The sequence below is a fragment of the Hemitrygon akajei genome, unplaced genomic scaffold, assembly GCF_048418815.1.
Source record: "Hemitrygon akajei unplaced genomic scaffold, sHemAka1.3 Scf000049, whole genome shotgun sequence".
Classification (NCBI taxonomy): Eukaryota; Metazoa; Chordata; class Chondrichthyes; order Myliobatiformes; family Dasyatidae; genus Hemitrygon; species Hemitrygon akajei.
This window is the reverse complement of record NW_027331935.1, coordinates 7,134,314-7,158,538: the sequence shown is the minus strand read 5'-3', so window position 1 is coordinate 7,158,538 and position 24,225 is coordinate 7,134,314. Positions and strand designations below refer to the sequence as shown.

Here is a 24,225-nt window from a genome sequence, read left to right as displayed (position 1 = left end):
GCGTGGAGTTATGACATTATAGCCATTAGTGAAACCTGTCTACAGGAGGGGCAACCTGGCAGCTTAATGTACCAGTGTTCCGATGCTTCAGATATGATAGAAGCAGAGGGAGGAATGGTGGGAGAGGGCTGGTGGTGGCATTACTAGTCAGGGAAAATGTTACAGTCGTGCTCAGTCAGGACAGATTAGAGGGCTTGTATACCGAGGTCATATGGGTGGAGCTGAGAAACGGGAAAGGTATGACCACATTAATGAGGTTGCATTGTAGACCTCCCAATAGTCAGCGAAAGTTGGAGGAGCAAATCTACAGAGAGACAGCAGACAGCAGTAGGAAACATAAAGTTGTGATAGTAGGGGATTTAAATTTGGCACATATTGATTAGGACTCCCATACTGTTAAAAGTCTAGACGGGGTAGAGTTTGTAAAATGTGTTCAGGAAAGTTTTCTAAATCAATATATAGAGGTACCGACTAGAGAGGATTCAATATTAGATCTCTTTTTCAGAAACGAGTTAGGACAGGTGACGGAAGTGTGTGTAGGGGAACAGTTTGGTTCCAGTGATCATAAGACCATTAGTTTCAGCTTGATCACGGATAAAGATAGATCTGGTCCTCGGATTGAGATTTTAAACTGGAAAAAGGGCAAATTTGAAGAAATGAGAAATGATCTGAAAAGCGTGGATTGGTACAGGTTGTTCTCTGGCAAGGATGTGAGTGGTAAGTGGGAGGCCTTCAAAGGAGAAATTTTGAGAGTGCAGAGTTTGCATGTTCCTGTCAGGTTTAAAGGCAAAGTGAATGAGAATAAGGAACCTTGGTTCTCTAGGGATGTTGGAAATATGATTAAGTGGAAGAGAGAAAGATGAATGACATGTATAGGAAACAGGGAGCAAATAAGGTACTGGAGGAGTACAAAAAGTGCTAATAATACTTAACAAAGAAATTATTAGGACTAAAAGAAGACCTGAGGTTGTCTTGGCAGTCAAGTTGAAGGATAATCAAAAGAAATTCTACAGGTATATTAAGTGCAAAGGGAAAGTAAGGGATAAAATTAGTCTTCTTGAAGATCAGAGTGGCTGGCTATGTCTGGAACCAAAAGAAATGGGGGAGAACTTACATGGTTTATTTGCGGCTGTATTTACTAAGGAACCTGCTTGGAGTCAATGGAAATAAGGCAAACAAGTAGTGAGGTCATGGAACCTTTACAGATTGAATAGGAGGACATGCCTGCTATCTTGAGGCAAATAAGAGTAGATAAATCCCCAGGACCTGACAGGGTATTCCCTCGGATCCTGAAGGAGACTAGTGCTGAAGTTGCAGAGACATGGCAGATATATTTAAATGTCCATATCTACGGATGAGCAGCAGGAGGATTGGAGGATAGCTCACCTTGTTCAGTTGTTTAAAAAAGGCTCAAAAAGTAATCCGGGAAATTATAGGCCGGTAAGTTTGACGTCAGTTGTAGGTAAATTATTGGAAGGAGTGCTAAGAGATAGGATCTTCAAGAATTTGGATAGACAGGAACTTATTAGGGAGAGTCGACATGTCTTTGTGCGTGGTAGGTCATGTTTTTCAAATCTATTAGCGTTTTTCGAGGACGTTACCAGGAAAGTGGATGAATGGAAGGCAGTGGATGTTGTCTACATGAACTTCAGTAAGGCCTTTGACAAGGTCCCGCATGGGAGGTTGGTTAGGAAGATTCAGTCGCTAGGTATACATGGTGAGACAGTATATTGAATTAGACATCGGCTCAATGGGAGAAGTCAGTGAGTGGTAGTGGTGGACTGCTTCTCTGAGTGGAGGCTTGTGACTAGTGGTGTGCCACAGAGATCAGTGGTGGGCCCATTGTTATTTGTCATATATATCAATGATGTGGATGATATTGTGGTAAATTGGATTAGCACATTTGGAGGTGTAGTGGACAGTGACGAAGGTTTTCAAAGCTTGCAGAGGGATTTGGACCAGCTGGGAAAATGGGCTGAAAGATGGCAGATGGAGTTTAATACAGTCATGTGTGAGGTATTGCACTTTGGAAGGGCAAACGAAGGTAGAACATACAAGGTAAATGGTAGGACACTAAGGAGTGCAGTAGAACAGAGGAATCTGGGAATTCAGGTACAAAATTCCCTAAAACTGTCGTCACTGGTAGATAGGGTCATAAAGAGAGCTTTCGGTACATTGGCCTTTATAAGTCAAAGTATTGAGTATAAGATTCGAAAGTTATGGTGAGGTTGTATAAGGCATTGATGAGGCCGAATTTGGAGTATTGTTTGCAGTTTTGTCGCCGAGTTACAGGAAGGATACTAATAAGTTTGCAACAGTGCAGAGAAGGTTCGAAAGGTTTTGCCGGGTCTTGAGAAACTGAGTTACTGAGAAAGGTTGAATAGGTTAGGACTTTGTTCCCTGGAGCGTAGAAGAATGAGGGGAGATTTGACAGAGGCATATAAAATTATGATGGGTATAGTTAGAGTGAATGCAAGCAGTTTTTTTCCACTGAGTCTCGGGGAGAAAAAACAAAAACAGAGGACATGGGTTAAGGGTGAAGGGGGAAAAGTTTAAAGGGAAGATTAGTGTGGGATTTCTCATACAGAGAGTGGTGGGAGTGTGGAATGAGCTGCCAGATGAAGTAACAAATGCGGATTCATTTTTAACATTTAAGAGAAACCTGGACAGGTACATGGATGAGAGGTTTATGGAGGGAACTGGGCCAGTTGAATGTCAATGGGACTGTGCAAAAAAATGGTTCAGCACAGCCAAGAAGGGTCAAAATGCCCGTTTCTGTGCTGTAATGTTCTGTCGATCTATGCTTCTGCGGCTTACGGTTCTTACCTCACGGCAGTGAAGATATATCTATCAGGGCAATGCAGTGAGATGACAAAGATACAGCTATCAGCAAGATCATTGTGTACAAGGCAGCATCTTGCAAAATGATGGGAACAAAGTTTAGTCATCTTTAGCAGACTAGATAATGTTCATCACGGTGTCAAGAACAAATATATATATATATTATTTTGCGTGGAGGGAGGCATGGGGTGTTGGGGGGGGGGTGGGGGGGGAAGGCCCCGGAGACCAGGGAAATTAAATTTCCGCTTGCGCTTGTGTGGTGGCGGACAACTTTTCGACAGATACATCAAGTCATTTGTGCTCTTACTTTAGCAGTGGCGAGGTTCAACCTCCTTCTGTGATAAAGCAAATCAAAATAGGATTCCGCTGGTGGTATGTTAACTCCATCTTCAGTCTCCAGTTATGGTAGATTCTAACGAATGCAAATGAGCAACAACTCTCCTCAGGTAAACCAACGTAGATGGCTGAAGTAAACAACCCCAGGTCTGACACGTGTAGACGAGATCGTGACAAAGAAAAAAAAACACCCTACTTTCCGAAAAAAAACCTCCAGACTAACAAGGTTATGATCACTTGCTCCGAAAAGCTCAATAGCTTCTGTACTCAAAACTCCAGCCTGATTGTTACAGAATTTCCAGTCTGGACAGGCCCCCTCTCCCCGCCACGTGGCGGTGCAGTAACATACTGAGTCAAAAGACAATATTTCATAAATCAATAAATTCACTTCCCTGTATTCCATTAGTCGCTGGGTTCCCCACTGAATATTTTCGAAATTAAAGTCCGCCATAACTATATCATCACCATCAGAACTTACCTATTTTAATATTCTGATGGAGAAATAGATAAGGCAACACGAGAGAACCTGCAGATGCTGGAAATAAATAAAAAACACAAAATGCTGGCAGAACTCAGCAGGCCAGACAGCATCTATGGGAGGAGCTAATAGCAACGTTTCGGGCAGAAACCCTTCATCAGGAGTGAAGTAACATGGGATGGTCGAGGGAGGATAAGAAGTGGGGGAGGGATAAAGTAGAGAGCTGGGAAGTGATAGGCTGTAGGGAAATTAGCTAGGGGGAAGGTGGAGAATTATGGGAAATAAAAGAGAAAGAAATGTAGGGCTGGGGGGTGAGATTATCGCGAGGGGGGAAAAAGAGTGAGAAAGAGAACCAGACTAAAATAATAGATAAGGATGGGGGTAAGGGTGGGGGGCAGGGGTATCAACGGAGGTCAGTGAGTTGGATAACATTATTAACAGGAGTTGCTTCACTCCTGATGAAGGGTTTCGGCCCGAAACGTCGTTATTACCTTCTCCCATAGATGCTGCTTGGCCTGCTGCGTTCTGCCAGCATTTTGTGTTTTTTTATGAGAAATAGATAACAGGGAATTGTCCTTAGTGTCGAGACTTCGCTGGTCATGGATGTGTGAAGGAAAATAAAAACGCTGTGATAAAGATCTCGATGACTACCATGAGACGATGTGAGTCAAGGGATTTAAACGAAACCTGAGCAAAAGGATGCTTAATTGAGAGACTGGTAGAATTGCGGCAGCAAACAATCACGTTTTCCATGATGGGGTGACCAGTCTTGAAAAGAAGTTGTCAAGCTTAATGAGAAGGCAAAACATTTGCGAGGAGGGTGGATGTGAGGAGCGTGCAAATAATGCATTTGAATCAGTGTTAGTGTGTTTGTAAACGAAAAGAGTGAGTGGTGATTGAATAAAGTCTTAGTGTATGGGGGCCGCAATCACTCACACCTGGTTTCCTTTTGTGAGAAGAATATTCACACTAAGAATTAACTGTTTATATAAGCCAGTTACTCGCGACAGTTTTGAAGGAAGAAACATCGAGCTTAGATTTTTGTTTTGCCTTACCTGCGTATTTAGATTGTGTTCTGTTGTTTGTTTGTTTTGGTATTGATTTCAGAGTGAGACACGGATTTCACACTGGCTAATGAAATCAAGGATAAAAGGATCGAGATATGAGTGTATCTATTCCGAGTACAATAAACCCGCTGTTCAAAGGTAAATTGACATTAAGACAAATTTCTGTATACTTGAATTCGGAATTTGAAATTCGCGTTCTCGGTTCATTTGGGAAGCACCAACGGATACTGCTGAATAATTTGAAATGTTGATTTTCAGTAGCAGAGTTCGACTGTAAAATATTGTTTTGATGTGATCGTAGCATCTGCCCTGTAATAGGTACACGGGATTTCAGTTTAGAGAGCGTGCAGTTTCGGTCCGGAATCAGAATTTTGCCTTCATCATCACTCCTTGCTCAATAAATTATGCAAATACAGCAGGATGGTTAGATTAATGTCAGTCTCTCAGAACCCCATAATAGCAGAGTCTGTATATAGCTGTAAAGTGTATTAGAGAATATACCTTCCTTGCGGAACATCTCCACCCACTGCCTCATCGGCCTTCCCTTGGTTTATCAGTTCTGAATCTATGCAGCCAGGTTTCACTAGATCCCAGACCACATGATGTTGTGAATACTCGAGTCAAACAACTTATAAAATGAATATATCCAGGCTCGGCTGTTCTGAGTTCATCAGTCTATTTTTCACTTTTCATGGAATTTATTCTGCCTCATAGGGGAAGACATGCCTTCACAAAACCATGCTGACTATCCTCAAGCAGGTGCATGTCTCCAGATACTCATCAATTATGTCTCTACGAAACCTTTGCAATAGCTTGCCCACTACTGACCAAAGACTCACTGACCTTTAATTCTTAAGACTATCCCCATTACAATTCTTGAACAAAGAAAGAACATTTGACATTCACCAACCCTCCTGCACTACTTCTGTGGCCAGTGATGGCGCAATGGTCATGTACAAAAGCGCAGCAAAGCTTCGCATGCTTTCTCTAATTACAAGCATTACATCCATTCTAGCACCGGGGAGGGGTTTATCTTCATGTTTTCTCAGTTTCTAGATAGTAATTCTAAGAGTCTGCGTACCTCGACACATCTGCAATCTTTCGCTGTATCTACATTCAAATAGGGCTCACTTACTGGGTGACACTGAAGCAGAACATCAGTAAGGACCTTCACTGCCTCCTTGCACTCCAGACACATGCTTCCGCTTTTGTCGCTGCTCTCTCACTCTCTCTCTCTCTCGTTATCCTCCCATGTTCTTACCGACCTTAATGAGGCTGTCAGACCTTCTGATGTCATTTTTTTTAACTATTCTAAGTCCATTGTTAAATTCCTCTTGGCTTCATTGTGCCTTTCCATAGCCCTGACCGGTCCTTTCTTCCAAAACCTTCAGTATGTTTCTTTCTTTTTCTTGAAGATGTGTTCCAGATCTCTTGTCAACCAGGGATACTTTACGGGGCCATCCGTTCCCTTCCTCAATGAAACAAGCAAATTCTGAATCCAAACCAATTACTCCATTAACAATCTCCATATTTCTCTTGTGCATTTGAAGGAGCAAATCACTTCCCAAATTCGGCTCCAAAGTTCCCAACTAATAGTATCAATTAAGTACATTCTATATTGTCTGCTCCTATCCGGTGTAAGGTATTAGTAAATGTCGAATAGCTGTGCACTATCGTTCTGAAAGTCTGTGTAGCTGAGCGTTTTGTTAACTGACCCATTTCACTCTCCAGTACCAGAACAAGATGGACTGATTACTCGTCCGCCTGCCCGCTTCTTGTACCGTGACTCCTTCCTTGACAGGAATGATAAATTCTGTCACATCTAAACCTTTTTTAAACGGTTATATTCATCGGCACTTACTCTTTCTAAACACATTAAGTGCCAATGAATATTTGTGAAGTTTCAGTTGTTTCTGACCACAACCCTGATAAAGTAACACATGTCACTGTCTCTGTCTGTTGTTTTCGTTTTGCTGATGGGAGCACTGCACAGAATATTCTCAAACGAGTTCCCTTCCTACTTCTGAGTTCCTCTCACAGTTTATTAACTTACAATCCACTACGGCATCCTCCCTTTCCGCAACTGTGATAAAATCACACTCTCCTTGTTTTTCAAAGACACTTCCTTAGTTCTCTTTCACCCAATTATGACCATTTTGAAACATCTGAACACCGGCAAATCCGGAAGTCATTGCTCCCGTTGTGATTGAACTGACATTACGTACATCCTTCATATACATGAGGTGTAACAACTTTACGTTACGTTTCCATCTAAAGGTGGAATATGCAATCGTAGTAATTTATACCGTAATCATTTATAATAAACATAACAATAAATTTTACATAGAAAAACACACAACAGGGACAGGGTTCCCCTTGTACTCACCTACCGCCCCAACAGCCTCCGGATCCAACATACTATCCTCCGCAACTTCCGCCACCTTCAACAGGACCCTACCACCAAGCACATCTTTATTTCCCTACCCCTCTCAGCTGTTCGCAGGGATCGTTCCCTCCGCGACTACCTGGTCAACACGTCCCTCCCCACAGAACTCCCACCTGGCATTTATCCCTGCAAGCGCAAATGCTACACAAGTCCCCACACCTCCCCCTTACCTCCATTCCGGGCCCCAGATAGTCCTTCCAGGTCAGGGAGCACTTCATCTGCGAGTCTGCTGGAGTCGTCTATTGCATCCGGTGCTCACGGTGCGGCCTCCTCTACATCAGCGAGACCCGACGCAGATTGGGGGGACCGCTTCGGCGAGCACCTCCGCTCCGTCTGTTACAATAGACAGGACCTTCCGGTTGCCACCCACTTCATCTCTGCCTCTCATTCCTATCTTGGTATGTCCATACATGGCCTACTCTACTGACATGATGAGGCCAAACTCAGGTTGAAGGAGCAACACCTCATCTACCGTCTGGGTAGCATCCAGTCTTGTGATATGAACATTGAATTCTCCGATTTCCGGTAATTCCATCCCCCTCCCCCTTCCCCTATCCCAGCTCCCTCTCTGCCTCTCTCCCCTTTCAACTTTCTGCTTCTTTATCTCTACAGTTCTTTCATGCCTATCCCTTCCCCCTCCCGCTTTATCTTCCGCTGATTGGTTTTGCACCTGGCGCCTCTAGGTCCTACCCCTCCCCTATCTCTATTACTGTGCTTCGGCCCTCTCTTCTCCTCCCATTCCTGATGAAGTGTCTCGGCCCAAAACGTTGGCTCGTCTGTTCTCACGGTTGTTTCCTGACTTGCTGAGTTCTTCCAGCGCCGTGTACGTATTCTTTGCTTGTCTAATGTTTTGTTTCAATAAGAAATATGTTTTGCAATAACCTATATCCCTTTAAGCTAACGCTTGCCAGCGTTAAGCACCGTTCTGACAAATTTATTGCGATGACCACTGTGAATAAACGTGCCCGTTTCGCTGTTTCCGCATTTGTCATCTTTATGAGAAGTTATTGCAAACCACAAGAGAGATTAGTAAGGGTTCAGAAGAAATGTGATTCTCCCGTTCCCGTTCGACCTTTGTAAACTCACAGATATGCCTTGTTATCAATCCGCGGCAAGAAGAAAGCGAGACCGTTTTCCAAAGATTTTGAAATAGTAGTTGAATACACACACTGCTCAAGTAAGAGGAAACGTTCTAAGGACTCGACAAAAGAGGAACAAAGAATAATAAAATAAACCGAATAACCGGTTTGGAGCACGGGTATGTTTTTGTGTGATCTCAGTGGAGGGTAAATTGTACAAGGATACAGCATCAACATTGCTTGCCAATATATACAAAGATATTTCATACAATATGCCGATGCCCCTGGATTTAAGCGAATCCTACCACACCGTCTCTTTACACATAGCGAAACAGCATCAGCTGCCACATAGTGATAACAACTGCATGACTGCGGCGTGGACTCTTGTTTGTGCTACGATTACGGGTATGAGCAGAAAGGAGATAATTTTTAAAATTTTTCCCTTGTTCCTTTGTAATTCAACAGCATCAAGAACTCGCAAGGAGGTGAGGCACTGTGCATATGTTGAAGATCAGTACCATATCTACTATATCAGCATGATATGAGAAACACTAATGGGCTACTTGTAGAACCATAGAACGATAGTGTGCCAAGAATACCTATCGACCGCTCAGTGATCTGATCCGCATTGTGCTGAAGGAAACCCAGTTTCGGACAATTAATTCAAACATTTTTGTCCCTGTATTTCTCTCTCTCTCTCTCTCTCTCTCTCTCTCTCTCTCTCTCTCTCTCTCTCTCTCTCTCTCTCTCTCTCTCTCTCTCTCTCTCTCTCTCTCTCTCACTCTCTCTCTCTCTCTCTCTCTCTCTCTCTCTCTCTCTCTCTCTCTCTCTCTCTCTCTCTCTCTCTCTCTCTCTCTCTCTCTCTCCCTCCACATGCCTGCCTTTCATGTCTACTTCTTACTCCTGTCTTCGGGTTTCTACAGAAGGCTGATAGTCCTTTTCTCTCTCATGAAACTTCCGCAGTCCAAGCTTTAGGTGTCCTGTGTCAGAACCATTGTTTTTGTTCTCCAGTTTTAGGGAAACCGAAGAGGAATCATATGTGATTTTTGACCAATTTACCTCTTTGCTTACAGGATATTTTTAATGAAAATCATACAATCTTTAATTATTTAAGACGATTTTGTTCTATTATAAACTTTGTTAAATCCTCCGAAATGCTGTGAGATTTATTATTATTTTGGTAATTCCAAGCCATGTAACAACAGTGCTCGTCTACTCAACTACTGGGTAAACCAAGGGTTAATTTTTCCCGCTTTTACACAGAAAGTAATTCGCGTCAATTCAACGTAGACTGCTGAGATCACCGGAGGATTTCTCTCTCTTATTAATAAGAGTCCCTTTCTCTCAGTTCCCCCAGTTTCAGCGAGAGCATCCTCTCCTGTCACGGACAGAGATCCGATGTGGCACCGAGAGGAGAGTAAGGACGGACTGGCTCGTCCTATCATGGATCAGAGTCCGGGAAAGAATTCTTGGAATAGAAAAGTAAATGGGAAAAATATCTTCTGGATGGTTCCATATATTTCTGCAGATCATGATTGGATAACGTTAGATTATCGAGTCACGCATGCTTTAGAAAGAATTCAAGTGATTTTCTTCCCCGTCCTCGCTATCATTGCTCTTCCCGGTGAGTGTCTTCCCAAAGATAACTTAACTGCACATTTTCCTTCTCACGTGTACCTTCGATAGTAATAATTAATGTTGCTCTCGCACATACCAGTTGATAATTAAGCAATTTTTGCCCTATGGACTTTAGTAATTTACTGTCGTGAGGAACCATGCTTAAGAAAATATGTGCTGGCAGTGGTAATCATCCTGAGCAGGTTTAGGAGAGTAAACTATTTAACGTTTGAGGCGTGTTTGATGGCCCTGTGCCTGTATTCTCCGGTGTTGAGGAGAATGGAGAGGGGAACTGGAGAAGGTTACCCGTAATTGAAAGGCACAGAACGAGTCGTCCTGCAGAGGATCTATCCAACAATGTGAGAGTCTAGGGCAGAGAGCGCAATCTCAGGATAGATGAATGCTATCGTCGGAACAGAGCTGAGGGGGAATTTCTATAGCCAGAGGAAACGTGTCCAACGACCTCGTTGCCACAGATTGTTGCCGAGGCCAGAAAATTGGATGTATTTTAAGCGGAGGTTAATAAGTACGTCATGAGTAGGTACATAAAAATATAAGTGGGGAGGGCAGGAGAACGGCGTTGGTAGGGTAATACATCAGCCATGGCTTATGACCGTGTGCTGTGATCAGGCTGTCTTAGTTCATGCTCCGGAGGGCTGCAGCTGAGATTCCGGCTGCACTTTCGTCCCGCGCTCCTCATCTCCGGGCGCCCAGCTCGCAAGGGGGCGAGTCGAGAGGAGAATCTCCTGGTCGGCTTGTTCCCGGTCTTGGACAAGATGGCCACTCACGGGTCTAGGCGGTGGACGATGAAGTGTGCTGTCAGGGCCGACTGCCTACCCCTTTTCCGAGAGTACGTCCGCGCCCCGCGCCGGATCGATTATTTTATAGACAGGGAAAATTATACAGTAATTTTGGATGAGGTTACTGTTTTGTGAATATTGATTGTCTCGTGACTATGTGTTGTAAATAAAATTTTATTGTTAATAAATTTATCATGTCGAATTTCTGTTGAGTAAACTTACATAAAATTGCTGCACACAGCAGCCTGTCAGTGAGAGGCTGAAACTTTACGATTTGACACGATACCCATTTTCATCCGCTCTGTCCCGCCTCCAGTATATCTGCTGTGACGCAAGTTGCTTCTTTACTTGAGGGTCCTTTGCAATTAAACTGAGTCCCAACCTTCCAGTCTTTCCGTAGCAAATCGGAGTGACTATCATCTCACGTCAGTCTGTTCCTGAACATTGACCAGATCCCTCCACTTTTAGGACATTCGGAAGTACCTACCATGTTATCAAAGAGGTCATTCGCATTTAGGCTCAAAACAGGACTACCTCCCTCTTATAAGCTCTCGGGATATCCTCAGAACATTCTTCTCGTTTCCTCATTGACTATCGCTCCGCAATAACATGCCGTGCACGTTCTCTCATTGTGAACATTTCTCTTTATGATTCCGCTTCTGTCCGCGGTTGTGTTTCCTGTTCTGATTCCACGTTTACTTTCTTTTGCTGTCGTTTCAATTGCTACTCTGAATCTCTGGCAGGTTCAATGGTACTGAAAACAATAACGGATTATAGAGACTTTAATGAATAGCATACAGATATGAAGGAGAAAGTACACGAAGGAGACGGTGAGCCTTGTGCCATGATTTGAAGCTGATAATCACTCACTCAATGTCGGCAAGCAGGAAGAGAGATGCAATAAGAGGGCTTTAGGCTGCTGATCGCTCCGCAGACCCGCCGACCTGGGTAACAGTGTGGGACGGGAATCTGCGCTTCAACTAAACGTGGAGGGGGGTGGGGGCTGTATTGGACACTAATTTCAGGGCAGCTGAAATTATGCAGAGTTAATAGATCATGCATCGTTCAGCTCCTTTTCCCTAAACACGTACAAAATTTCCCAATCATCAGCCATCGTTATCTATTGATTGAAAAACGGTATAGGCTCATTAAATGGCAATCGCTACGATCATATTCCACCGTCTTGTACAATATTTTCTAACATTGTTACAGACAAGAAAGTGGTCTACAGTATATGGTTTATTTAAGAGAACCCTCCCTGATGTGAGATTACTTTAAATGCTTGCTTGAAGAAATCTCTTCCTGATGTGTTTACCCTGATTGTTTCCTATGTTCGCAGTGAACACGGTGACCATATTCATCCTGTCTCGGGGAAAGTGCGGCCTCTCCAGAGTTGTCACTTGCTACCTGGTTGCCATGGCAGTGGCGGATCTTCTGGTTCTTATCCTGGACCTGATATTGAGCAAGATTCTACTTATATACTTGCCATTCCGCGTTTTCCTCCGCTCAATGACCAAGGGGTGTAATATCCACGCGGCTCTGATTTACACCGTCACCGACTGTTCGGTCTGGTTCACCGTCACGTTCACCTTTGATCGGTTTATCGCCATTTGCTGCCAGAAGCTGAAAGCAAAATATCGCACCGGGAAAACTGCGGCCGTGGTTTTGGGAGCAGTGACTTTGATCAGCTATTTGAAGAATATTTACTGGTATTTTCGGCTCTCAGTGTACTACAGACCGATAGTTGATCCATTCATTTGTTCGCTGAACGCAGATTATTTGCATATAGATGTGAGGATTCAAATTGATGTACTTTATTACTTTCTGACCCCAGTACTCCTATTTCTTCTGGTTCTGCTGACGAACGGCTTCACCGTCAGGCACGTTTTAGTCTCCAGCAGAGCCCGCAGGAGACTCAGGGTTCCCGGCAACGGACAGAGTGCCAGAGACCCCGAGACAGAGAAACGCAGGAAATCTCTCATTTTATTGCTGATCGTTTCAGGCGATTTCATCCTGCTGTGGGCACCTTTCACTGTGTACTCTGCGTGGGATCGGCTTTATATTGTTACCATGTTTGTGCTTCCGCCTGAGTCGCTGCGACCGGTTGGCATCATTCTGCAGCTTCTGAGCTGTTGTACAAATACGGCCCTTTACGCTGTTACACAGACCAAGTTCAGGGAGCAGCTAATAAATGTGGTAAAATATCCGCTTTCCCTCATTGTTGCGAGGAAGTCCTGAGTCAGCGGCCTCACCCACCCGAAATTACATACAGAGGTCCCTCACACAGACTCTGTGCGTTTCCTTCATTCGCCGGCTTGTCTTCCCATTTCTGCTGGATCAGAGCACCGTACCATTTTAAAGTGCATTGTGCTCCACAGTTCCACCGTGCGGTCCTATTGCCCGCCCGCGTACATCGGTCCAGCTACGAGACTATGGTCCTGAGTCTGTTTTCCCGAGCCCGTCCTTTCAACCCCTACATTGCCGATTAAATTCGTGCTGCTTCCGGCACCCACGCTCAGCTTGTCAATTTCATACGCGACACCGACGACTTTCCTACCGCCTTCAGATCTGTAGGGTCCCATTCTGACACCTGCCTCGGCTGTATTCCTCTCTTGTCCAACTCCAGCGAGAGATTGCTACCGACATTGTTTGCAAAGCCACTGATCCTCCCAGCGATCTTGTCTGTACCTCCTATATCAGTGACACGAGGGAAACCGCTATTACATTTTGTAATTTGTTTGGATGAGCATTTCCTCTTTGGTCATTGGGGGTGGGGTACAGAGGGGAGGGGAGAGTCCGATATTTTACAATAAACTGAAATGTAACTATTGAGAAATATAACTGACATAATCATTATATATACCTGAAATATAATCACTATGTACTAGCTATTTACTATACTATGTAATCACTTCTAGGTACTGAATATTACTATGTATTATTTTACTAGACACATTTTGCTGTGTATTGTTTTAACTATATACATTGTACTCCTTTAGCTGCATACTGTGGCAATTACAGAACACCTGTTTAGCCAGCAGCACTAATTAGCTGAAATGTACCCCATGTATTACACTCAGCCTTTGTTTAGTAAGAGATAACGGTGGCGGACAGGATGGTACGAGCAGGAAATGTAATGTGAGGGAGGTTGTCTGAAAAATATAACCTTGGCCAGGAATGGGGCCCCAATGTGAACTGGAGAGAAATAATGGTGGCGCACCGAGAGCTAGGCAAGAGCCATTGATTAGTTAATGTATAGATGATATGCAACTAAAAATTGATTGGGTATGCTAATAAAACCGAAATGTAACTGCGATAAGAAATTACTATAAAGAATGCTGTACACCGGAGCTCGGTGGGCTTTCGGTGACAAGTTCATTGATTGCCTCAGCCTTTGTTTGCAAATAAAGGTTTAAACTTCTCGAAGAATTGTCTGCGTCTCCTGGTCATTTCAAGTAACCACGACAAAATTGGCGTCACGAACAGGATCGGAAAGGGACCCAAGAAAAAGATTCGACGGGTTGGGGCCGCTTCCCGGTTCCTCGGGAGCACTCACAGAGCTAACAGAATTACGGATGCACCCAGAAAAAAGATAAGCGCTTTTTGCGACAATTTGGACTAAAATTCTGTTGGTTTTCAGGGTCTCGGGGACTCTGTAGCAACTGCCGAAGGGTCTCTCCGATCCAAAGAATCTGGCAGAATTGGGGGTTTGACAGGAGGCTCAGAAGATTGATCGACAACACTGCAGTGGGGGTAAGTACGAATAAGGTAATAAGAAGTTGAGTAAAGAAAATTCCACGTGGTGTTGGTAAGTTCCTGTGGATACCGCTTCGCACGAAGCGAAGGGCTGAACTGGCAGGAACTGAAAAATAGAGAAAATCCCTGTGGATACCGCTTCGTATGAAATGAAGGGTTGAACGGGCAGGGAGAGTGAAGAAAATTCCACGTGGTGTTGGTTAATCCCTGTGGATACTGAACGGGCTGAACGGGCAGGGAGAGTGAAGAAAATTCCACGTGGTGTTGGTTAATCCCTGTGGATACTGAACGGGCTGAACGGGCAGGGAGAGTGAAGAAAATTCCACGTGGTGTTGGTTAATCCCTGTGGATACTGAACGGGCTGAACGGGTGGGGAGAGTGAAGAAAATTCCACGTGGTGTTGGTTAATCCCTGTGGATACTGAACGGGCTGAACGGGTGGGGAGAGTGAAGAGAAACTTCTGTGAGTACTGCCCTAGGTTGAGGGCTGCTTGGACAGAACGGAATAGAAGGTAAGAAGAATTTGATAATTTGCTTGAACACTGGTAGAATAAACTGTAGGGCCAGGCGTGGAGATAGGATCGGGGAGGTATTTGAACTGTGAGATTTTTAAAAAAGAAATAATACCTAAGAGAAGTAGAGAATAGCATGGCGGAAGAAAAAGGAACAGCAGTAAACATACTGTGCAAGAAATTCCAGGTAGGCAGAGGTGAGATAATTGCAATTTCAGAGAAATGGGAAAAAAGAACCAAAAGCCTGCGCACGAAATGGCCAAAAGAAGGGACATTCTATGTAAGCTTGTGTGAAGAGATGGAAGCACTAATTAAAAATCATAAACCAAACGATGTCCAAGAAAAGGGAGGAAAGGAGAGAGCGGGAGATGGAAGTATTGAAACTTTTTAGGATGGAGGGAGAGATTGAGAAAGACTGGCAGGATATTGATAATAAACGAAAAAGACGCAAGGGAACAGGAAAAACAGTCGGGTGGGGGAGAGGAAAAAACTAACAGAAACCCGGCTTCAGCTCCACACCCGGATCTGAAAGAAGTAGAAAGATCCCCTCCCTATTATGAGCAGGGAACACCCAAGCAGTGCCCCATGATATCAGGAATAGTAAGCCTGCAGGGGGGAAGTAGAGATCTGGAACCCTGAGGAGGAAAGAAGGAAATATGAGAGGGTGAGAGAGGTGCTGAGCAACGAGATAGAGGGAGAAAAGATGAGATTGGAACAGGATAGAAGGGAGATGGAAACAGAAGTGGAAAGGCTACAGCAGCTGAGAGAGAGAAGAGGGATTATGAGGAGTATCGGTTATACTGTAGAGAGAGACAGACTAGAAGAGAACAGAGATCATCTAGACGGCAAGAACGGACTGAGTTGAGAGGAAGTTGGTGGAAGGTAGGAGACGAGAATTTGGAGGAAGCACGAGAGAGGACGGAGAGGCAGATATTGGAGATGGAAGAGGGGACTAGAGTGGAGAAGGAGCAAGGAAGAAGGTACACCCCAGGAAGGTATGAGTGGCAACCAGCAGTATTAGGGCCAGAAATAGATGAAGAACCAAGTGAGGAAGGAAGCTTGATTACATGGAACGGGGAGAAGGAAATGCTGCCACTGCTGGTAAAAGGATCAGGACAAGTACAGTATATCCCCTGGGGATCCCAAGACCTGGAAGAGCAGGAAACTACTCTGCCTAGTCTGCACGAGGGGGCAGGAAAGTGGATTAGAGTCTTCGAGCAGGAAACAACGGGATGATTGTTGGCTATGGGAGATTTGAAGGTACTGCTGATAAGTTTGATGGAAACTTCCAAGCTAAAAGAACTGATGGAAATGGCTGGCTTACAGAATGTGGACAGCCCACAGACTGATGGGGCCAATTTTGATCCAGTGAGGCAGAGGGTATGGCAGGCCCTCGGGAAGCTTTATCCACCCAGAGTGGACCCCAAAGCCTTAAATGGGGAACCACTGGGAGACACTGAAAACCCAGCAGCCTTTGTAGAAAACCAGTTGAAAAAGTGGAGACTGGAGACTGAGCAAGAGGTGGAAAATAGATTGTTTCTGAACTCACTGTTCCGACAAAGCATTCTGGATGCAATGCCTCCACCGGTCAATTCTAAATTGGAGCATTCAGCGATTACGTAGACCACGTGGTGGAGAAATATCGGAGAGACAAACGAAAGCTGGCTGAGCAGCAAGAAGAGGTGCTGCGAAAGCTATTGCAAATGCATCTCGAAGAACTGAAAAAGAAGGAAAAAGAAAAAAGCACAAAGATGCTGCCAGCCACCACCAGTGTGAGTACAGCCATTAAAGTGAATGAAGCACCACTAGATGGAAGAACCGGTCATTCTGTCGGTCAAGGGCCAGAAAACCCCATGCCACTAATGAATATTTTCGGAGGAGCATTTCCACAGATGCCCTATCAGGGACAGAGTAGATTTAAGCAACAGCCCAGACAGGAGTGGAAGTCCCAAGGAGGGGGGCAGAGGAGTTGTGGGCAAAGAGGGTTAGAGAGGAGACAGGGGGAAAGGGAGGCAGAAAGATTGTGCTGGGGATGCAGCCAGCCTGGACACATGAAGGGAGACTGCCCATTTAAACCATGGCCCGTCTCGTATCAGCAGGAGCCGATGGCAAGGGAGCCACTGTTTGGCCACATGCCGGCTCCTGGGGGTCCGAGCGGACCTGTGAACCCCTATGCAAGATATTAGGGGTGCCCCGAGAACTCGAGTGGGAAGGGACATTACCCAATGGTAACGAGGGAGGCAGAGGAGGAACCTATGTTCCAGGTTATGTTAGAAGGGCAACTGACACCAATGTTGATAGATACTGGAGCCACATACACTTGCGTACAGCCACAGTATGCCCTTCACCTTCCCATGTCAGGAAAGTTTATTAAGAAGTTAGGGTTCTCGGGGAAAACACAGTTGACAAAGTGCATGGCTTCAGTGCATTTGAGAATGGGAAATAAAGAAATTCTTTTGCCAGTACTAGTATCTAAAGGAACTCCGGTTAATTTGTTAGGCAGAGATGCTCTATTGAAACTGGAATATAAAATTAGAATGCACCAGAAATGGGTTAAGTGTGGAAAGAGCAGGGGCTCAATTGATAGTGCGAGAAGACAAGAGAGCCAATATTTTTCTGGATAGGGGACATAGAAGATCAGATCTGGGATACCTGGGGAAAGTAGAAACAGGGCGTGCAGGCCATATTACCTGAGGCTGTAGCGCCCAAATCTGAGTTACATTGTACTGTAATTTTCGTTGAGACTCAGAATAAGGAGGTAGAGAAGAGATGGAACATGAGGACAGATATTCGACAGCAACAAAAAGGGGGATGGGGTGTGTGGCTGACGAAAATGGCAATGACTGCAGGTATTGTGCACTTATTCTGTGTTGTGTTCGTCCATGTCTCAAGACTTTGATAGTGCGTGCGACAGCAAAACGATTCCTGATGCTCCTGGGAATTGTTGCATCTGACCCCAGACGAGGAGAAAAAACCAATGATGTACTGTTACAGTCTGCGCGACGCATCAAATGGACTGGAGGGTGTTAATGATGTGGACACTAGTCTGTAAAGGTATCTGAGTCTTTTTCCCTGTCTCAGCTACGGAGGGACAGGTTTTTGGCTCAGCAGCCTAGGGTAACAGAGAGAGATCATTTTGAGCTCCGAGTACGGAAATTGTAGATGACCCAGATTTGGGATTAAAATGCTGGACTTTATTTTGGCTTTTGTGCACGGCCTCTAGTGTTCTCTTTCTGTGTGAGACCCTGTGGGTCTCAAAGGGGGGATTATATTGAGAAATATACCTGGCATAATCACTATATATACCTGAAATATAATCACTATGTACTGGCTATTTACTATACTATGTAATCACTATGTAATCACTCCTATGTACTGAATATTACTATGTATTATTTTACTAGACACATTTTGCTATGTATTGTTTTAACTAGATACTTTGTACTCTCTTAGCTGCATACTGTGGCAATTACAGAACATCTGTTTAGCTAGCAACACTAATTAGCTGAAATGTACTCCATGTATTATACTCAGCCTTTGTTTAGTAAGAGATAACGGTGGCGGACAGGATGCTACGAGCAGAAGATGTAATGTGAGGGAGGTTAAGGGAGGCTGACTGAGAAACAACCGTGGCCAGGAATGAGGCCCCAATGCGAACTGGAGAGAAATAATGCTGGCGCACCGAGAGCTAGGCAAGAGCGATTGATTAGTTAATGTATAGATGATATGCAATTAAAAATTGATTGGGTATGCTGATGAAACCGAAAATGTAACTGAGATAAGAAATTACTATAAAGAATGCTGTACACCGGAGCTCGGTGGGCTTTCGCTGACAAGTTCATTGATTGCCTCAGCCTTTGTTTGCAAATAAAGGTTTAAACTTCTCGAAGAATTGTCTGCGTCTCCTCGTCATTTCAAGTAATCACAACATTTCCCACAGGGTAACCATGCTGTCTGTGTTTCTACTTGTCACCTCCTGGAGCTCTGACATTAATTGATTCAAAAGAGTCACTGCTGAAGTAATGCTCAAGAATTTTGATGTATTCGACTGCAATCAGCACAATATTTACCTTAGAGACAGTGTTGTTCAATTGAAATGCTTGGAGAAGTAATTGTAACTAAGAACCAGAAGGGAAGTTAGTCTGGGGGGTATAAATGAATCTGTGGAGGACTGTTCCTTAGTATAAATGAGTGCCGTTTTGAATTCATCAGCTGAGAGTTTCTGTCGGAGCTTTGAATTCATGACGAGCAGAAGTCACACACTCTGTCTGAAGTGTTTATCCAGTCATCTTGTGGATAGGGAAAATTTACCATCCATTTATTTCAGTCTTTGGAATTCCCGTTAAGCGGCAGCATCAGTGCTGTTAATGGAAATTGAAGGTGAATTGCAATGTTGTGATGGTTTCTGTCGCTGGTTTCCACTGTCACACATCCAGACCCAACTCTTCCGCATTTCAGGAATTGCATATGGAGTTCCTGAGCTGGATCTGAATACAATCGGCTCTACGAATTCACAGATTCCTCCAGCATCTGTGGAATTCAACGATCCAGGCAGCACTCTTTCGGCGGCTGGGCTGCATTTGCAAATATTGTGTTTAAGCACCCGCGGAGATTACATCGATTGATTGTGTGCATGTGCATGTGAGTGCTTGTTGATTTAGAATACAAACCATGGACTGGTAGTAACAATTCAGCCTATGGGTGGAATTCCATATTGTTTCACGTATCATTTTTATTTTAATAGATATGAGCTCTGTGACTGACTGTGAAGCAGTTGATCGTCAACACAAATATGAGTGGAAAATCTCCACCCCTCACTCCAATCTCCACGTCCCTTCGATATCATGTCCCAGTTGACTCGGAACGCCACGCAAGGCGGTATCAGCATATTTCCTTCGCCAGGAGAGGTAGAGAGAGTGCACACTTGGACCACTGAAGGTCCGGATGTGCAACAGGATCCCACCCGTCCCGCAAAACCCTCTGACACCTCCCGGGAAGCTTGCAACGAGCTGAACGCTCAGGACATTGTCGTCTCATCCAATTGGGCTGTAAAGTGGATCGAGGCCCCCCTCGTACACAGTCCCGGGGCACTCCATCTCCCTCCCCCTTAGCGGCTGCGGTAGGTCAGTGAATGGAGCGTGTGGTGTAGACAGAAAGGGAGCCGTGAGAGAAAGAGGAAGTTGCGTGAGGTGAGTGACAGAGGGCTATGAGGAAAAGGGATTCTGCTAAAGGTGGCTGAGAGGGGAAAGAAGTTGGAGAGTGGGGATGGCAGTGTAAGAGAGGATGGAAGAAAGAGGCTGAGAGAGGATGGTGTGCTGAGAAGTTGGTGAGGGGTGAAACTGTGATGGGGTAAGGAAGAAGGGGAGATGGAATAGGTTGGACGACTGCTGAGTGAGAAAGAAGAAGATGTTGAGGGAGCCACACACCCTCAGACAGTGTGTTCAGAGACGCCATTCCCTCTGTCCTCACATTAAACCTCCTATGGTCGTGTTTTTCTTGTTAATCAACGAAAACATTATTCAACACTCGAAGTTTGGTTTGGAGAAGGAAGTTGGAGGGTCAGAACGGGAGTGCGGCGTGAGCCATCTTGATATTTTTCTTATTCTCATCGGAGTTAAGAAAGGCGGGACTGCGCAGGCGTGTGACGTCGGGCAGTGAAGCGGGGAAGATTTAAAAAAGGACACAGCCTTATATAGCGAGCAACGTCGTTTCGGGCAGCGGAGTGAGCCGGGAACAGAGTGAAGGCTTAAGGGCTTGAGCTCATCGGGCTTAGGCGGAAGCGGGCAAGGCAAGGTAGGTTTAGGTTTCAGTTTTTCCTGTTATTTGAGGAAAGGGGGAATTATGAGTGTGAGGGCAGCTTGTTGTTCTCGGTGTCGGATGTGGGAGGTCCTGGAGTCTCATCGCCTCCCGGAAGTCCACATCTGTGCCAGATGCGCCGAGCTGCAGCAGCTAAGAGACCGTGTGAGGGAAATGGAGCTGCAGCTCGACGACCTTCGTCTGGTCAGGGAGAGAGAGAGGAGTTACTGGCAGGTTATCACACCGGGGCAACGGGAGGCAGACAGGTGGGTCACGGTTAGGAGGGGGGAGGGGGAAGAGTCAGGTACTAGAGAGTACCCCAGTGGCTGTACACCTTGACAATCAGAAATACTGTTTAAGTCCTATTGGAGTGGCGACAGCCTACCTGGGGGAAGCACAGTGGCCGTGCTTCCAGCACAGAGTCCGGGCCTGTATCGCAGAAGGGTAGGGAAAGGAAGAGGAAGGCAATAGTAATAGGGGACTCGATAGTTAGGGGGTCAGATAGGCGATTCTGTGGACGCGATCAGGAGACTGGGATAGTAGTTTGCTTCCCTGGTGCCAGGGTTCGGGATGTTTCTGATCGTATCCAAGATATCCTGAAGAGGGAGGGTGAAGAGCCAAAGGTCGCGGTACATATAGGTACCAATGACATAGGTAGGAAAAGGGAAGAGGACCTGAAAGGAGAATATAGGGAGTTAGGACGGCAGTTGGGAAGAAGGACCGCAAAGGTAGTTATCTCGGTATTACTGCCTGTACCACGCAACAATGAGTGTAGGAATGGAATGGGGTGGAGGATAAATGCGTGCTGAGGGATTGGAGCAGGAGGCAGGGATTCAAGTTTCTGGATCATTGGGACCTCTTTTGGGGCAGGTGTGACCTGTACAAAAAGGCCGGGCTACACTTGAATCCCAGGCGGACTAATATCCTGGCGGGGAGATTTGCTTAGGCTACTGGGGAGACCTTAAACTACAAACGCTGTAGAATGGTTGGGGTGTGGGGATCAATTTGCAGAGACTAGGGGAGAGGAGGTTAGTTCACAAATACAGAAAGCTATAGACTGTGTGTGAGGGAGGATAGGCAGGTGAAAGAGAAGGGGAGGGCTCAGACTGTAGATGTAGGGGAGATGGAAGAAAAAGATAATAAAGGTGATTGCATCGTTAGGGATAAACAGAGAGGAAGAGGTGCAGAGTTACTTAAATGAATCTATTTTAATACTAGGAGCACTGTAAGAAAGGTAGATGAGCTTAGAGCATGGAGTGATACCTGGAAATATGATGTTGTAGCTATTAGGGAAACATGGTTGCAGGAAGGGTGTGATTGGCAACTACATATTCCTGGATTTCGTTGCTTCAGGTGTGATAGAATTGGAGGGACAAGAGGAGGAGGTGTTGCATTGCTCGTCCGCGAAAATATTAAAGCGGTGCTTTGGCGGGATAGATTAGAGGGATAATCTAGGGAGACTATTTGGGTGGAATTGAGGAATGGGAAAGGTGTAGTAACACGTATAAGGGTGTATTGTTGACAACCTAATGTGGAGTGAGAATTGGAGGAGCAAATTTGTCAGGAGATAGCAGATATTTGTAGTAAGCACAGAGTTGAGATTGTGGGTGATTTTAATTTTCCACACATAGACTGGGAAGCACATTCTGTAAAAGGGCTGGATGGTTTGGAATTTATAGAATGTGCGCAGGATAGTTTTTTGCAGCAATACATAGAGGTACCGACTACAGAAGGGGCAGTGTTGAATCTCCTGTTAGGGAATGAGATAGGTCAAGAGACGTAGGTATGTGTGGGGGAGAACTTCGGGTCCAGTGAACATAATGACATTAGGTTCAATATAATTATCGAGTAGGTCTGGACACAGGGTTAAGATTTTTGATTGGAGAAAGGTTAACTTTGAGGAGATGTGAAAGCATTTTGAAGGAGTGGATTGGAAAAATTTATTTTATGGGGAGGACGTAATAGAGAAATGGAGGTCATTTAAAGGTGAAATTTTGAGGGTACAGATTCTTTATGTTCCTGTTAAGTTGAAAGGAAAGGTTAAAAGTTTGAGAGGGCCATTGTTTACAAGGGATATTGGAAACTTTGTTCGGAAAAAGTGGGAGATCTACAATAAATATAGGTAGCATGGAGTAAATGATGTGCTCAAGGAAAATAAGAATGTAAGAAGAATCTTAAGAAGGAAATAAGAAATGCTAAAAGAAGTTATCAGGTTGCTTTAGCAAGTAAGGTGAAAATAAATCCAAAGGGTTTCTACAGTTATATTAATAGCAAAAGGATAGTGAGGGATAAAACTGGTCCCTTAGAGAATCAAAGTGGACTGCTATGTGTGGACCCAAAAGAGATGGGGAAGATTTTGAACGACGTCTTTTCTTCGGTATTCACTGAGGAGAAGGATATTGAATTGTGTAAGGTAAGGGAAACAAGTAGGGTAGTTATGGAAACTATGATGATTAAAGAAGAAGAGTACTAGAGCTTTTAAACAATATAAAAGTGGTTAAGTCTCTGGTTCCTAACAGGATATTCCCTATGACCTTGCGGGAAGTTAGTGTAGAAATAGCAGGGGCTCTGACAGAAATATTTCAAATGTCATTAGAAACGGGGTGGTGCGGAAGGATTGGCGTATTTCTCATGTGGTTCCATTGTTTAAAGAAAAATGTTCTAAGAGTAAACTAGCAATTATCGGCCTGTATTTTGAAGTCAGTGGTGGGTAAATTAATCGAAAGTATTCTTGGAGAAGGTATATATAACTATCTTAATTGACAAGGTATGATGATGAGCAGTCAACATGGATTTGTGCGTGGAAGGTCATGTTTGACAAATCTTATTGAATTGTTTGAAGAGGATACTAGGAAAGTTCACAAGGGTAAAGCAGTGTCTGTTGTCTATATGGACTTCAGTAAGGCCTTTGACAAGGTTCCACATTGAAGGATAGTTAGGAGGGTTCAATCGTTAAGTATTAATATTGAAGTTGTAAAATGGATTCAACAGTGGCTGGATGGGAGATGCCAGAGAGTAGTGGTGGATAACTGTTTGTCAGGATGGAGGCCGGTGACCAGTGGTGTGCCTCAGGGATTTGTACTGTGTCCAATGTTGTTTGTCATATACATTAATGATCTGGATGATGGGTTGTAAATTGGATTAGTAAGTATGCAGATGATACTAAGATAAGTGGCGTTGTTGATAGTGAACTAGTTTTCAAAGCTTGCAGAAAGTTTTAGGCCAGTTAGAAGAGTGGGCTGAAAGACGGCAGATGGAGTTTAATGCTAATAAGTGTAAGGTGCTACATTTTGGTATGAATAATCAAAATAGGACATACATGGTAAATTGTAGGGCATTGAAGAATGCAGTAGAACAGAGTGATCTAGGAATAATGGTACATAGATCACTGAAGGTGGAATCTCATGTGGATAGGCTTGTGAAGAAAGCTTTTGGTATTCTGGCCTTTATAAATCAGAGCATTGAGTTTCGCAGTTGGGATGTAATTTTAAAATTGTA

The 24,225-nt window shown here is 44.4% G+C and overlaps 1 protein-coding gene across 1 annotated transcript in view; it reads left to right on the top strand.

Annotated features, from left to right (window-relative positions):
* LOC140720992 (uncharacterized) overlaps positions 1 to 24,225 on the top strand; it is a 371,190-nt gene that overhangs the window by 96,081 nt on the left and 250,884 nt on the right. The window lies entirely within an intron of this gene.